The 17,185-nt window shown below is 40.2% G+C and overlaps 1 protein-coding gene across 1 annotated transcript in view; it reads left to right on the top strand.

Annotated features, from left to right (window-relative positions):
- The first annotated feature begins 16,137 nt into the window (after positions 1–16,137).
- Positions 16,138–17,185, top strand: part of RBBP8 (RB binding protein 8, endonuclease) — a 129,330-nt gene continuing 128,282 nt past the window's right edge. The window contains exon 1 of the mRNA XM_053571584.1: positions 16,138–16,221. The gene's annotated coding sequence lies outside the window, so the exon portion shown is untranslated. The remainder of the gene's footprint in view (positions 16,222–17,185) is intronic.

Consider the following 17,185-nt stretch of genomic DNA (forward strand, 5'->3'; position numbering starts at 1 on the left):
GCTAGAAGAACTAGCCCGCTAGGGATATCGAGCCTCTGCTAAAAAAGCCCAGATCTGCCAGAAAGTGGTAACGTACCTGGGTTACACCTTAAGAGGAGGGCAGAGATGGTTAACAGAAGCCAGGAAGCATACTGTGACTCAGATTCCAGTTCCCCGCTCGCCCCGCCAGGTGCGAGAATTCTTAGGAACTGCGGGGTTCTGCCGCTTATGGATACCGGGGTTTGCTACTCTGGCAGCTCCCCTCTACCCTTTGACCAAGGAAGGCACTCCCTTCGAGTGGGGTGCCAGCCAACAGCGGGCCTTTGACAACATTAAAAAGGCCTTATTATCAGCCCCGGCCCTGGCTCTACCAGATGTAACAAAGCCCTTTGTCCTATACGTAGATGAGAAGAGAGGAGTGGCCCGAGGGGTGCTGACGCAGCCTTTAGGGCCATGGAAAAGACCGGTAGCATACCTCTCCAAGAAATTGGACCCCGTCGCTGGTGGTTGGCCAGCCTGTCTGAGGTCTGTGGCGGCAGTAGCGGTACTGGTAAAAGATGCAGACAAATTGACTATGGGGCAGAAGTTGACAGTCATTGCCCCCCATGCTTTAGAAAGCATCATCAGACAGCCCCCTGACCGGTGGCTGTCTAATGCCCGCATGACACATTACCAGAGTCTCCTATTAAACGGAGACAGAGTCCAGTTTGGCCCGCCTGTCATCCTCAACCCAGCTACCCTATTACCTGATACCTCTGTCCAGAAAGATGTATTACACACATGCCAAGAAGTACTGGCTGAGGAAACTGGAACTCGGAAGGACCTCTGTGATCAGCCCCTGCCAGATGCCCAGCTGACCTGGTTCACTGATGGGAGCAGCTCCATAATAGAAGGTAAAAGGGTGGCTGGGGCAGCGGTAGTGGACGATAAGCAGACCATCTGGGCAAGTAGTCTGCCTGAAGGGACGTCGGCCCAGAAGGCCGAGCTGGTCGCCTTGACCCAGGCCTTACGTTTGGCAGAAGGGAAAAAAGTTAACATATACACTGATAGCAGGTATGCTTTTGCTACGGCCCATGTTCATGGGGCCATTTACAGGCAGCGAGGACTGCTGACTTCAGCAGGAAAAGAAATTAAACACAAGGAAGAAATTCTAAGTCTACTGGAGGCTGTTCACCTCCCTAAGAAAGTGGCCATTATCCACTGCCCTGGGCATCAGAAAGGGGGGTCCAGAGTTGCCGAGGGAAACCAAAGAGCCGACCGAGAAGCTAAGCTAGCAGCTCAAAGGCTCAACATCCTGCCGCTATATGAAAACACTTTAAGGCCTAGCCTTAAAGAAATAGCACCCTCCCCCCCTTGTCAAACACTTTAAATATTCGGAGCGGGATCTCGAGAGAATGAACAGATTAGGCCTCCACTTAGAATCCCCAGAGGGGATCCGAGAAACTCCGGAAAGAAAAATCATCCTCCCTGAGGAGCAGGCGATCACCTTTCTCAGACAACTTCATAAATTAACTCATTTGGGCCCCAAGCATCTAAGAACTATTGTTCAGTCCTCCCCATACTATATTATGGAATTAAGTAAACTCGTTGACGCAGCTGCAAAAGAGTGCAGACCTTGCCAATTAGTAAACACCCAGCCTATCACATTACCTCAGGGAAGACGACTCCGAGGAGATCGTCCTGGAAGCTACTGGGAAACAGATTTTACAGAGATTAAGCCGGCCAAATACGGATACAAGTACTTGCTGGTGTTCATAGATACTTTCTCAGGATGGGTCGAGGCTTTTCCTACAAAAAGGGAGACTGCTCAAGTTGTAGCCAAAATAATATTAGAAGAAATTTTTCCAAGATTTGGGCTACCCAAGGTAATCGGATCTGACAACGGTCCTGTTTTTGTTGCCCAGGTTAATCAAGGTTTAGCCAAAATCTTGGGGCTTGAGTGGAAATTACATTGTGCTTATCGGCCCCAAAGCTCAGGGCAGGTAGAGAGGATGAATAGAACCCTAAAAGAGGCCATGACTAAATTATCCTTAGAGACTGGCATTACTGACTGGACAGTCCTCCTTCCCTTTGCCCTGTTCCGTGTGCGCAACACCCCTAGCACTCTCAAGCTGACCCCCTTTGAAATCCTATATGGAGCTCACCCCCCACTTGTTGCCATGCAGCACCTCCCTTCCCCAGAATCTTACTCCTCTCAATCTCTATACACCAGATTAAAAGCCCTTGAAACTGTGCAAAAGGAGGTGTGGAGCCGGCTGATCGAGGCCTACAAGCCCGGGGATCTGCAAATACCTCACCAGTTCCAGGTTGGAGATTCGGTGTACATCCGGTGCCACCAGACAGCCAACCTTGAACCACGGTGGAAAGGACCATACCTAGTGCTGCTCACAACCCCGACGGCAATAAAAGTTGATGGCATCGCAGCCTGGATCCACGCATCTCATGTCAAACCAGCACTGCCGCCAGACTCCAGGTGGAAAGTGGAAAAGACGGACAACCCCCTCAAGCTCCGCATTCGCCACAGTAGCCCTGCTCCTGCTGATACAACTCCCGGTGATAAGTAGCTCCGGTCCCAACCCCCATGCCCCCCAGAGGTTAACCTGGCAGGTTCTCTCTCAGACTGGTGATGTAGTATGGAGTACTACAAAAGAAGACCCTCCTTGGACCTGGTGGCCGTCCCTCACCCCAGATATTTGCGCCTTAATAGCAGGGCTAGATAATTGGGATATCTCCGATGAGACCTTTAAAGAGGTTGCATCGAGCCTTGATCACCATTTAACAAAGCGCTCACTTACCCAAGGCTCCACATCCCAAGGCCAGTACGTTACAGACGCCCCTGGCTGTGGCAACTTGCCCGCCCAGCACCGGATGCGACAAACTGAGTTCTATATCTGTCCCCAGGACGGGAGAACGAGAAGCCAAGCCAACAGATGTGGGGGGGTAGAAAATTTCTATTGTAAACAATGGGGATGTGAGACGACTGGGCAGGCCTTCTGGCACCCCTTCTCCTCTTGGGACTTAATAACCGTAAAGAGGAGCAGTACCGGAGCAGGGTCAAACCCCCTAAATATTTCCTTCACGGAGAGGGGGAAACAAGCCCAAGATTGGATAAAAGGAAGAACATGGGGATTCCGTTTCTACATGTCAGGGTGGGATAAAGGATTTACCTTCTTCATCAAATTAAAAATAGAGACCCCCGTCGCTGTCCAGATAGGACCCAACATCGTACTCTCAGGACAGCAGCCGCCAGCCAGGCCGCCTATTTCTCCCCGTATGCCCCAGACTCCGGGGAGCACCCAATTTACTGAGGCCAGCACAGCCCCATCGCCTGCAAAACTGTCTCCCCAGGTAACATTCCCGGAGACTCCAAGCACCGGGCAGAGACTTCTTAACTTAATACAGGGGGCTTTCAATGTCCTCAATACTTCCAACCCTAATCTTACCGAATCTTGCTGGTTGTGTCTAGCCTCAGGCCCGCCCTATTATGAAAGGATCGCCTTCTCAGGTATCTTCCAAAATACCACCTCCCATAATTCCTGTGACTGGGGATCCAAGATCACCCTTACAGCAGTCTCTGGGCGAGGCATTTGCCTAGGCACGATCCCCGAAAATCGCCAGCATCTGTGTAATCAGACCATTAAAAGCCCATCAACCACTACCAATTATTATCTAGTGCCCCCTAAAGGAGGATGGTGGGCTTGCAGCACCGGGCTAACCCCGTGCATTTCCTCATCAGTGTTTAACTCCACTGCAGACTACTGTATCCTCGTACAATTAATACCTAGAGTTATCTATCACGAGGTGAGTTCCTTCGAGGCAGAATTCGATCTCAGACCCCGTAGACAGAAGAGGGAACCAGTCTCTATTACTCTAGCTGTCCTGATGGGTATAGGGGGTGGCGGCCGGAGTAGGAACAGGAACAGCTGCGCTTGTCCAGACCCCACAGTATCTCGAAGAACTGAGAGCAGCTGTAGATGAGGACCTAAAAGCCATAGAACAATCAATCACAAAATTAGAAGAGTCACTAACATCCTTATCTGAAGTAGTATTGCAGAATAGACGGGGACTCGATCTCCTGTTCCTAAAAGATGGAGGGTTATGCTGCACTAAGAGAAGAATGCTGTTTCTATGTAGATCACTCTGGTATGGTAAAAGACTCCATGTCTAAACTCAGGGAGAGACTAGAAAAAAGACAACGAGATCGGGAGGCCCATCAAGGATGGTTTGAAAGTTGGTACAGCCGATCACCTTGGTTCACCACTCTCATTTCCAGTTTAATAGGCCCTCTTATTATACTGCTTCTAATTCTTACCTTTGGGCCCTACATTTTCAACCGTATAGTCACCTTCGTCCGGGAGAGAGTGAGTGCTGTACAAGTATTAATGCTCAGACAGCATTACCAGTCTCTCCGCTGGGACGACAGCCATGAGAATGAATACATAGAGCCAGAAGTTCCATGATTAGAACTTCCCAAAAAAACAAATGGGGGAATGAAAGAAAATATTACCATGAGAATGTGACCACCTCTCACTCCCTACCATAGGAATGTGATCTTTTGTAACTGTTCCAGGAGATAGCCCCAGGAGCTGCAGCAAATGTTTACTATTAAGCAAATATTTGACTGTTAGTCTTGTCTTAAGACAGTTGAATAATGAACCAGAGTTCTTCTTATCTGGAGAGCCCCTGCTATGTCTACTCCCCCCCCCCCCTACTTTATGGTTAGAGCCCCTGCTATGTCTGCTATTCCCGCCTACTTTGTAGTTTTTGCCTTTATAAGCTTGTAAAAACTGCTGTGCAGGGCTTGACTCCTCGGCTTCTAAAAGAGTTGTGGGTCAAGCCCCGGCATGCAGGAATAAAAATCCTCTTGCGTTTTTGCATCAAGTGCCGTCTCTTGCGGATGATTGGGGTGGTCAGAGCTCTGGGCAGAGTGGGGGGTTCTGCCCCAAGTCTTTCATTACCACTCTTGTGAACCACAGAAGGGTCTAGGATCTTTAAAGAGGTAATTAAACTGAAATCAAGATAGATGTCTTTATTGGACAACACAATATGACCAATGTCTTTATTAAGATGAGGGAATTTGGACACAGACACATACAGAAAGAATATAATATGAAGACCCAGGGAGAAGATAGCAACCTACAAATCAAAATGAGAATCCTGGAACAGATCCTTCCTTCATGGCCCTCAGGAAAAGACAACCCCACTAATACCTTGATCCTGGGACTTCTAGCATCCAGAACTCTGAGAAAATAAATTTCTATTGTTTAAGCCATCCACTCTGTGGTACTTTGTTACAGCAGCCCTTGCAAATTAACACAACTATAAAGGGACTGCAGTCTTGTTACTTAGGATATAATTTGAAACCCTGAGGGCATAGGTAACAGAAGGACCCGAAACAAAGAAGACAGTAAAACTATTCTGCATGACACCAGGAAAAAACTGTTTCCCTCAGGAGGCCAGGAGAAAGAAGTCAGTAATATAGTTTGTAGTAGAAGATCTTTTCGAATGAAGGGCCAGGACTTTGAGACCAGCTTACACAATATACTGAGAACCTACTCTACAAAAGAAAAAAGGAAAAGAAAAAATTAGCAGGCCATGGTGGTGTACACCTGTAGTCCCAAGCTACTTGGGAGGCTGAGGCAGAAAGATAGCTTGAGCCCAGGAGTTCAATGCTGCAGTGAACTATGATCCTGTCCTTGCCCTCCCTCCTGGGTAACAGAGTAAGACCCTGTCTCAAAAAAAAAAAAAAAAAAAATTACTGAGTTCTAAGTCTTCCAATCCATGAACCCTGTATATCACTGAGTATTCTTTAATTTCCATCAGCAACATTTTGTAGTTTTTAGTTGTAGTTCTCATACATCTTCTGTGAAATTTATACCAAAATAGTCATTTTAATATGTTTGATATACTATTATATATAGTATTGCTTTCCAAATTTTAATTTTATTCATTGCTGTTATTTGTTAATTAGGGTCTTTGTATACTATACTATGTATACTATTAGGATCTTGCATACTATAAACTTGGTAAACCCAATTTTCAGGTCTATAATTTTTTTGTAGATTTCTTTTTTTTTTTTTTGTAGAGACAAAAAAAAAAAAAAATTACTGAGTTACTGAGTCTTCCAATCCGTGAACCCTGTATATCACTGAGTATTCTTTAATTTCCATCAGCAACATTTTGTAGTTTTTAGTTGTAGTTCTCATACATCTTCTGTGAAATTTATATCAGAATATTTATTTTAATACGTTTGATATACTATTATATATAGTATTGCTTTCCAAATTTTAATTTTATTCATTGCTGTTATTTGTTAATTAGGGTCTTTGTATACTATACTATGTATACTATTAGGATCTTGCATACTATAAACTTGGTAAACCCAATTTTCAGATCTATAATTTTTTGTAGATTTCTTTTTTTTTGTAGAGACAGAGTCTCACTGTATCACCCTCGGTAGAGTGCCGTGGCGTCACATGGCTCACAGCAACCTCTAACTCTTGGGCTTAGAGTGATTCTCTTGCCTCAGCCTCCTAAGCAGCTGGGACTACAGGCGCCCGCCACAACGCCCGGCTATTTTTTTGTATTGTTGCAGTTTGGCCAGGGCTGGGTTTGAACCCACCACCCTCGGCATATGGGGCCGGCACCCTACTCACTGAGCCACAGGTGCCGCCTTTTTTGTAGATTTCTACAAAAAAATTGATTTTCTACAGAGACACTCATGTGGTCTGTAAATAAAGACAGGTTTACTTCTTTCTTTCCAATCTGTATAGCCTTTATTTTTTTCTTGGCTTATTACACTGGTGGGCATCTGTAGTATAACACTAAATACAAGTGATTGTATGGGCATCTGTGCCTTATTTCTGAATTTAGGAGAAAATCTTTCAATCTTTCACCATTATCTATGATGTTATCTCAAGGTTTTTCACAAATGCCATTTATCATAATAGGGAAGATCTCTTCCAATCCTAGTTTAAAAATATTTTTTATCAGGAATAGATAATGAATTTCGACCCCCTAATTTTTTGCTTTATTGAAAGATCATGTAGTTTTCCTGTTATAGTTTGTCAAATATAATAAATTTCACTGATTATTTTTAAATTTTAAACAAACCTCACATTCCTAGAATAAAACCCCACTTCATTATGAAGTAATATCCCTCTTGTATGTTGTTGGCTTTAATTTGCCAAAACTTTGTAGAATTTTGCACCTATTTCATAAGCGATGTAAGGCTATTTTCGTCTTTCTTTGTAATGTCCTTGTTTGGTTTTGATGTCACAGTAATGCTGATACCAAAAATGAGTTGGGAAGTATTTCCTCCTTTTTGATTTTCTGTTTGCATAAAATTTCTGTTATTTCTTCCTCGTTTGTAGGAATTCACCAGTGATTTTTTTCAGCAGTGAAACCCCTCCCTGACTTATAGTTCTTTGTAGTTAGGTTTTTCATTACAAATTAAATTTTTTAATAAATAAAGGATTATCTCTTCTTTTGTGAGCTTGAACAGTTTTCATCTTTCAAGTAATTGTCCATTTCATCTAGAAGGTGGACTATTTAGACATAAAGTGCTTTTAGTACGTGTATCTGTAGTGATACAGGAAGTCCCCAAGTCACAAACATCTGACTTAACCTACAACTTCACTTCCAAACAGAGGCAATATTACAGTAAGTCCACAAATTATAAATATTCAACTGATGTACAACTCACACTTATGAATAGAAGCTCTTACCTATTACCAGGTAATAGGTAAATGTACCTGTTCCAACTTATAAAATCAACTTAAGAACAAACCTACAGAACCTATCATGTTTGTAACCCTGGGACTGCCTGTATTATTTCTCTCATTTCTAATACTGATCTTGTTTTCTCCCCCTATTCTCTACCAAGTCTTTCTTCTTCTTTTTTTCCTGGTCAGTGTGGCTAGAGGTTCATTGTAATTTTATTGATTTAGTCAAAGAAGCAGCTTTTGGTTATACTGATTTTCTCTTTCACTTTTTTGTCTTTAAGATCATTGGTTTCTACTCTAATTTTTATTATTTTCTTTCTCTTCTTTTTCTACTTTCTTAAGATGGAAATTGAGGTCATTGACTTTGGATGTTTCTTTTTCATATTTAGTGTCTATATTTAGTTTAAAATACATTTAATATTATAAATTTGATTCTAAGTACTGCTTTAGCAACATCTCACAATTTTTTTTTAATTTATTCAAATGAATATGACAGTACAATATTTAGGTTACACTGTTCCCACTTCCAGGGTTAAGTTCCGTTTGTAGCAGAGCCCCTCACCCAGGGGCCGTGTCATGCACAAGATGCACATTAGGTGAGATTCCTCCTCACGCCCTCCCTCCTCCTGCCACACAACATCTCACAATTTTAGTATGTGGCATTTTCGTTACCATTTAGCTCAAAATACTTTCCTGTTTGATTTCATCATTGACTCATGAGTTATGTGGGAGTGTGTTATTTAGTTTACAAATATTTGGGGATTTCCCACACATTGTTCTATTATTGACTTCTAATTTAATTCCATTGTGGTCAGAAAATATACTTTGTATGAATTGAATCTGTTTAAATTTTAAACTTGTTTATGACGCAAAATATAGTTTAACTTGGTAAACGTTCCATGTATACTTGAAAAGAACATGTATTCTCTTGTTTTAATGTGGAGTGCTCCACCAATGTCAATTACATCTAGTAGGTTGATGGTGCTAAGCCTTCTATACTCAAAGATTGTCTACTTATTCTATCAATTATTCAGAGAGGAGTGTTAGAATCTCCAGATATAATTATAGGGTATAGTTATAGATTTGTCCTATCCTCTTTTTAATTCTATCAGCTTTGCTTCATGTGTATTTTATTTATATCATTGAATACATCAATGTGTAGGACTATAAGGTCCCCTTGATGAAGTGATCCTTTGGAAATGACCCTTCTTATGCTTAGTGACAGACTCTGATCTAAAGCCTATTTTGTCTGATGTTAACATAGCCACGCTAGGTATCTTTTGATTAGTCTTAGCATAATACATCTTTTTTGATCCTTTTACTTTTAACCTATTTAGCTTTTTACATATAAAATGTGTTTGTTAGTGACAGCATATAGTTGGGTCTTCCATATTGTTCACTCTGAGAAATCTTTGTGAGGCCACTATTCTCTACCTGGGTTATTCCTCCCTTTGCCATGCCTGGAAGCTCTCTCCAGGCAATAAGATGGAGTAATTATAAGGCTCACCTTGTCTGTGTACCCTCTCTTAGGGATAATTGTTCTTTATTGATCAATGTACAATGACTCGAAAACCATTGTTTTATACATTTGTCCTTGTTTCAAGTGTAAGATAAATCTGGTTCTTTTAACTCTATAGGTTAGGTTATACAAACATGGGTTCTTTGTTTAACTTCCCAAGTCTCAGTTGCTTCATTCATTAAATCAGGGAAGTTTGACTAGATATATTCTAAGCATCTATTTAGCTAAAAGCTAAAAGTTTTGAGCTATTTTAGCTCAAAAATTTTTCTTGGCTGGAAGCAGGAGTCTTATTTTAATGTCTTAATGCATTATTCAATGCTATAACATCTGCAACTTTCTTCAAAGGACTATTCTTGGGTTTCTAGAGCTACTTCATGTAGAGATGCTGAGAGCCAAAAGTGCTTGGAAGTTTTCATCTCTTCAGGGTAGCCAGTAGCCAGTGACCAGTTGAGGATATGAAAGCCCAATTCCTTTGCCCATTCTCTGGAGCTCCCTTATGCACGGGTGATGTTAAAATCATCCCCTTACTTATTTATTCTCGTTCTTCTTTCCCGACTGCCTTACCAGTTTCATATGGAAGCAATTTCTAAAATTATTCTTTCTATAAAATGTTTCCTTGACTGGTTTATTTTGCTTTTGCTCACATGTTTTTTGAATTTTTCATTTGCCCCAAAGACCCTTAAAAGTTTTGAGCTAAATAGATACTTAGAATATATCTAGTCAAACTTCCCTGATTTAATGAATGAAGCAACTGAGACTTGGGAAGTTAAACAAAGAACACATGTTGTATAATCTAAGCATAACTGAGGCAAACTCCAAATCAGGTTTCTTAATTTGGACTTATTCAGGTAAATCATTCTTAATTTCATAGTGATCAGGTTTTCCCATCTATTGGATATGATGTTGCAAACCTTTACTTATGAATATTGGCAGATATAAATGTTTGTGCATACTTTTTCTGGAGATGCATGTTTGTACTTGTATTGGGTTTACTGCCTTCCTCATTATATTATCTCCGAATATTAACCCCATTTTCTATTAACTTTGTATCAGTTTGAAAAATATTTTCTAATCTCTTGAGTAGTTCTGCTTAATTACATTGTAGAAAATAACTAAACTGATAGGTTTGGTTTGATTTATCAGGTTTGATTTATTCTGGTTCAATGTAGATTATGTTTTTACTTGTCATTATGGCAAGTTTAATATTGCTGTCTGAAGCTGTCAAAATGAAATCAGAAAAAGAACTATTCTTGGGGACATACCGATTAAAATAAAAACTTGCATTTACAAAAATCTTTTAAATTTACATCTAACACTATTTATTAGAATTACTCCTAGGAAGAAAACAGAATTGGTGGTACAAGAGATATTGCAATTTTTTAGTAATTAAAAAAATATTGACTATGTAAAACCATATTGTCTCCCTAGGAGATGACTCTATTTAAAACTAAGTCCTAATGGGGGTATATAGGTGTCTGTGGGAGAAAAGAATACATACTGGATGACCAAATGTTGATATAAATGCTCTTCCTAGGTGAAAAGCAGAGAAGGAAATAGAACAAAAGACTACTTGTATGTCCCAGATAAACTCCACTATTAAGACATATTTTATTTATTTATTTATTTTTTTTTTTTGAGACAGAGTCTCAAGCTGTTGCCCTGGTTAGAGTGCTGTATCATCATAGCTCACAGCAACCTCAAACTCTCGGACTTAAGCAATCCTCTTGCCCCAGCATCCCGAGTAGCTGGGACTACAGGTGCCCACCACAACACTAGCTATTTTTGTTGTTGTTGTTGTTGTTGTTGTAGCAGTTGTCATTGTTGTCTTAGCTGGTCCGGGCCGGGTTCCAACTCACCAGCCACAATGTATGTCACCAGTGCCCTACCCACTGAGCTACAAGCGCCAACTATTAAAATAATATTTGAGATATAAGCTACTGTTTTGGAATTGAAATATCCTCATAAATGATTAAGTCTATTATCAGTCACACAATTGCTTTCAAGACAATAATACCTAAATGAAATCAACTTCCATGGCAAGAGTTTGCTTGGAAAAAGAGAGAAGATCAAAAACAGATTGTGGTCTCTAATTACCAATGCAGAGAGAATCCATTTTTTTCCCCTTTAGTAGGTCTGCAGTTTCAAGAAAATACCCTAGGCTCAGGAGTCAGAGTTGCCTAAGTTTGGAAAATGGCTCTACCACTAAATGATTATTTTGCCTTCAGTAAATTACTTAATTTGTATGTATCTCATTTTCCTCATCTGTAAAGAAGAAAATACAATAACACTATGTCTCTACTAGGACCATTATAGAATTAAATGAAATGATACGTGAAAAGTGCTCAGGACAATGCCTGGTACTGATCAACAAATAATAAATGTTGTTATTACCATTAATAGATACCATAATCCCTGAAAGACTTTCAAACAATGTCTGAGAGCTGAAAAATAACTGGGTAGAATATGGAATATAAGGGCAGCTCTACATTTAATAAAATGCTATTGTAACACATTTCTTTGCATTCTCCACCCACAGCCCCTTTATCTGAGAATATTCTAGGGCATGTCACCACAGCTCTGAGGCCTGCTCAGCCAGATTTGTGTCATGGCTCCCTGACCTTAGGACATGCAATGAATTAGGTGAGAAAAAACCAGTCATATTCCTCTCCCATCTCTCTTTTCATCTCTCTTCCTTTCCTTCCCTTCCCTTCCTTCCTCCCCACTCTCTCTAAATAAAAATTACAGAATCTGGGCTGCGTCTGTGGCTCAAGGGGTAGGGCGCCAGTCCCATATGCCGGAGGTGGCGGGTTCAAACCCAGCCCCGGCCAAAAACCAAAATAAATAAATAAATAAATAAAAGAATTAGCATTTAAAAAAAAAAATTACAGAATCTTCTATAGCTTACTGGTGAGAAGTGACCCTGTACAGGACAGGTCTCAGAATTGGTGGCCATGTTGGAGCTTAACAAAGATAAGGGGACATTCTTCTGGTAGTTTCTTAAGAAAAGATAAGGAGATATAGTTTTAGAGCCCCAAAGCTACCTTTACTCTATCCTCACACTTGGTTGCAAGACTGAATAAATACAGAATTCTTGGCTCGTAAATAATATTCTCCCAGAATTGGGGGGGCGAATCCATTGCTTTCTAGTTGTCTGTGTTGCTACTAATAAATCCTGTGCTATTATGATACCAATCCTTTCTAGGTGACTTGTTTTGTTTTTTTTTCTCCTCTCTCTCTCTGGAATATTTTAGATCTTTTCTTTATACTTGCTGTTCTAAAATTCCATGATGATGTGCTTTGTTGAGGGCCTCTCTTCATTCCTCTGGTGGGATCCTACAATTAGAAACTTGGGTCCTTCGTTCTTGAGGAAAAGGTTTAGAACTATTTGATAATTTTCAATCTTCCATTTTCTCTGTTTTTTTTTTTTTTCCTGGAAATTCTTCAGTTAATTGATACATTTCCTGGATGAATTCTCTGATTTAAAAGAATATTTTATCTTCTCTTTCCTTTTTTTTTTTTAATCTTTTATGTTACTTTCTCAGGAATTTCCTCAACTTTATCTTCCAGCTCCTTCTGTTGACTTTATTTCTGCTATTATATTTTTACTTTCTAATATTTATTTTCTTGTTCTCCAAAAGTACCATTCCACCTTTATTTATTTTTTTAAATTTCAGATTAATATGATGGTACAAATGCGTAGGTTATAAAGTTTGCATTTGTTAGGTAAGGTCCCTGTTGTAGTTTTGCTCCTCACTCAGGAGCTGTGCCATGTACCCTTACACGGTTACATTAGGTGGGAGCACAGCAAACCCCTTCCCTTCTTTCCTCCCACTCTTCTCCTCCCACTCCCCAACTTGAACTGAATTGAGTTTTTTTGTGTGTGGGCACGTATTAGTTTGTCTACTGACTTCACATTACATGGATACTTGTTTTTCCATTCTTGTGATACTTTATTAAAGAGAATGTTCTCCAACCCTAACCAGGTTAATACAAAAGATGCAAAGTCTCCATCTTTCTATGGCTGAATTTTATTCCAGGGTATACATATACCACAGTTTATTAATCCATTCATAGGCCGATGGGCACTTTGGGTTGATTCTACATCTTGGCAATTGTAAATTGAGCTGCAATCCATTCCACTTTCAGTTCTTGTTTAATGTAATCGGTAACTCCAATTCAATTCTTTTTTTTTTTTTTTTTTGTAGAGACAGAGTCTCACTGTACCGCCCTCGGGTAGAGTGCCGTGGCGTCACACGGCTCACAGCAACCTCTAACTCTTGGGCTTACAAGATTCTCTTGCCTCAGCCTCCCGAGCAGCTGGGACTACAGGCGCCCGCCACAACGCCCGGCTATTTTTTTGTTGTTGTTGCAGTTTGGCCGGGGATGGGTTTGAACCCACCACCCTCGGCATATGGGGCCTGCGCCCTACTCACTGAGCCACAGGCGCCGCCTCCAATTCAATTCTGTCACTGTCTACCTGGAGATACTACCAGATCCCACAGGTCAAGGGTTCACTTCCACAAGCCTGCCCCTTCAAATGTCAAGGGCAAGCCCCAGGTTGTCTGGCCTATGCTTCTGGCTGATATAAATTGGGGCTTACATAATTTGCTACAGCAGCTCACAGAACTTAAGAAAACATTTATGTTTACCAATTTATTTTAAGTGTTGTTCCCCATGATACAGATGTGTAGGGCGAGGCCTATGAGATGGGTATAGAACTTCCATGCCCTCTCAGGCATGCCACTCTCTGGGAACCTCCACATGTTCAGCTATTTGGAAACTCTCAGAACACTGTCTTTTGGGTTTAGAGGGCTTCATTACACAGGCATGATTGATTAAACCACTGTCCATTGGTGATCAACTTAACCTTCAGCCAGCCCCTCTCCATTCCCCAAAGTCTCAACCCTCTCTAATCATGCCTTTGGCTTTCAGAAACTGTCCCCATCCTGAAGCTACCTAGAGGCCACCAGCCTCATTAGCATTCAAACAGGCATCACTTTGGAGATTCTACGGATTTTAGATGTTGTGTGCCAGGAAATGGGGTCAAAGACCAAATCCGAATTTCACAACCTCACACCTATTCACTGGCTATGTCTGTTTTTAAGCTACAATGTAACAGCAGAATGGTTGAGACAAAAACAATCTGACCCACAAACTCTAAAATGTTTAGTCTCTGATCCTTTATGGAAAAAAATTGCTGACCCCTGCTATAAAAAACAATCTTTTTACCAAGTTTTAAGTTCATAATGTCCTCAGATACATAACACTTTAATATTGTGTTAAACCATGAGCATTATTTTTATTGTTCCCCCAATCTTTTGTTACCCTGCAGATAGAAATCTTTGGTCATAGTCTCTAAACCAGTCTTCCTTGTAAAATTTTCCACTTACTTTTAGTCATACTTGCTCCCTTTTCTGTGGTCCCACCACAATTATTATAATTATAGCATTTAATGGAGTTTGATTGATATAATAGTTACTAGTTGTGATTCCCCTGAGATCTAGCAAGTATTGACTCTGAGTTGCTATTTCCTAAGTAAGCATTAATAAGTGCTTTTCAAGTGTTCTAGATGCTGGAGATAGAAAAATGAAAACGGCAGTTTCTGGTTTATGTGTATTCACTCTATTAAATTAGGTATAGAAATAGAAAAGAATCTGAGTGTGGAGTTTGGGCCTATGGTCCTCATAGCAATTGCATCAGAATCAGTGGAAGTGTCTGAGCAACATCCCAGAACTACTAAATCACAAACTCGGGAGGCAGAGCCCAGGAATCTATGTTCATAAACACTTCAAGTAATTCCTAAAGCAGAAGAGTTTTGGAATCACTGCATCAGTAGATAGGAAAGACTATTTCTAAATATGCACGTTTTATAACAGGGTCAGGACAAATCTCACGTTATCTCCCTAATACAAACCAATTTCTGTCAAAATTCATATCTTCTTTCCAAAAGCTTACTAACCACACTTAATCAGGAACTTTGACATTGTTCCCATCTCATACTAAATTTGTCTTTTTCCCTCATGTGAACCCTACACAGTTCCTGAAATATTGTAGATATCAATAGTTTGTTTTAAACTGTTGAATATCAAAGTAAAGCCTCTATAAGTTGTCCCTAGAATGTGGAAGTGGGAGTTTTTTCAATTTTAGACTGGAACGGTATGAGGACCATCTGAGAACAAGGAAGATAATACACACAGGCAAATGTTTGGTCAACTTACACCTGGTTTCTTTCCCTCTAAAAATGTTTCCTTCTAGCTCTCAGGGCTACACCCTTGTGGGGAATATCAATCTCTCCCCTCAAGGCTAAGCTAGACCAAGCAAATCAGTGGAAAAGGTCAGGCATTGTGGGATTCTTCTTCACTATAGATAATCTATTCCTAGAGGCTTTAGTCAGCAGAGAGCCCTAGAACGCATTTTAAGAAGGATTACCTACCTCTGAGGATAACAGACCTCTTGCTTTTCTGTATCTACAATGAGAGGCTTGTAACAATGGACTCTTGCTGTACATGACACAGACCTACCCCTCCCACTAGAACTCTGAATTATTTTGCTGGAGGCTACAACATTCTGAGCAGTTTGTTGGGAGTGGATGGGAGGTGGGGATAACTCACCCGGTACAAGCTTAGCAGAGCTGAGTCGCTGCAGCATGTTGAGCTACCCTTTGATACAGACTGGTCAGACAGGTTTGGGATCTACAGAAGAACTGGTTTGACTGGCCTGTTATGCCAACATATTCTGGTTTGATTCCATGTTCCACAGACGGTAGAAACCTGCCCAGCCAGTTAAATGAAAGGCATATTAGGTTATCCATTGCACACAGTATATTGCTTAGATGCAGCAGAACTCTTCCACATAGCAGTAGAGTCTAGCAAACTCTAGTGTGGTCTAGAGAGGTGGCGTCCACTAATTTAATGTTAAATTTATAGCATCAGAGAAAGTGAGCAGTGAAACATCTTCTGCTTTTGACCAAGAGCAGAGGTTTTCTAAATAAATTGAAGGGTAAGTTAATACACTTTTTATATTTCTCAATTTTCTATGCATTTTTGGAAATTAAGAAATGATATTTAAGAAGATATCTATTTAAACATAGTAATACTTGTATTATGCCTTTTCTTTAAAACTGGTTAGATATTGTAACACACATATATGTTCACTGATTTGTTTAGATAAAGGGTATTTGTTGTACAATACACTTTTACTGTACTTCTTTGTAAGTTGGGCATGGCTACTGCCATTTAAAAAATAGGGGTGAATAATTTGCTAAATAGATTTCATATATTAGTGATTCATCTTAAGCCATCTACTTCTTTGATAATATACTATTATGTTTTACAGGCTGTTGCTATATGGTAGGTAACAATTTTATGTACTAAATCTAATTGTGGATAAATAATAATTGCCTTTTTTAGCCAAAGAAGAAAAAAGTATTGGCCTGCTGGGTGATCCTAAGTACATTACAGGAACAATTCATAGCAAGAATTGAGGAGTGTGAAAAACAAAGATTGGAGAATCTAGTAACTGATTAACTATTGGAGCTCAAAAGCACTTGCTGAGCTGAATAGAAAGGAATGAAGACAGGTTTTGTCATGCCTATTAGGTCTGAAAGGCTTTTTAGGTTAAAGAATACTTGGATCTTCCTTTCATTTGTATTACATTTTTAAAACCTTTCTTTTACCTCTGTTTTTCAATTAATTCTAGTAGTTTATGTCATTTGAAATGAAAGTTACCAATCTCTTTAGATTTATTTTGGCATTCCCAAACTACCTCCTTAGTTATTAGTATTAGATTAAAATGAATGCACACATCTTCTGGGGTACTCATTTAGCTTATCAGCTGATATATGAATTTATCTGGGGCTTTAAAACATTTTTAACAGATTTATACCAAGTACTCTCCTGTCAAAAGTTATTACGATCATCTTAAGGACTGGGTCTTAAGCTGAGCAAGACTGATGCATGCACCC

This window comes from Nycticebus coucang, chromosome 19 (assembly GCF_027406575.1).
Source record: "Nycticebus coucang isolate mNycCou1 chromosome 19, mNycCou1.pri, whole genome shotgun sequence".
In the NCBI taxonomy this organism is placed as follows: Eukaryota; Metazoa; Chordata; class Mammalia; order Primates; family Lorisidae; genus Nycticebus; species Nycticebus coucang.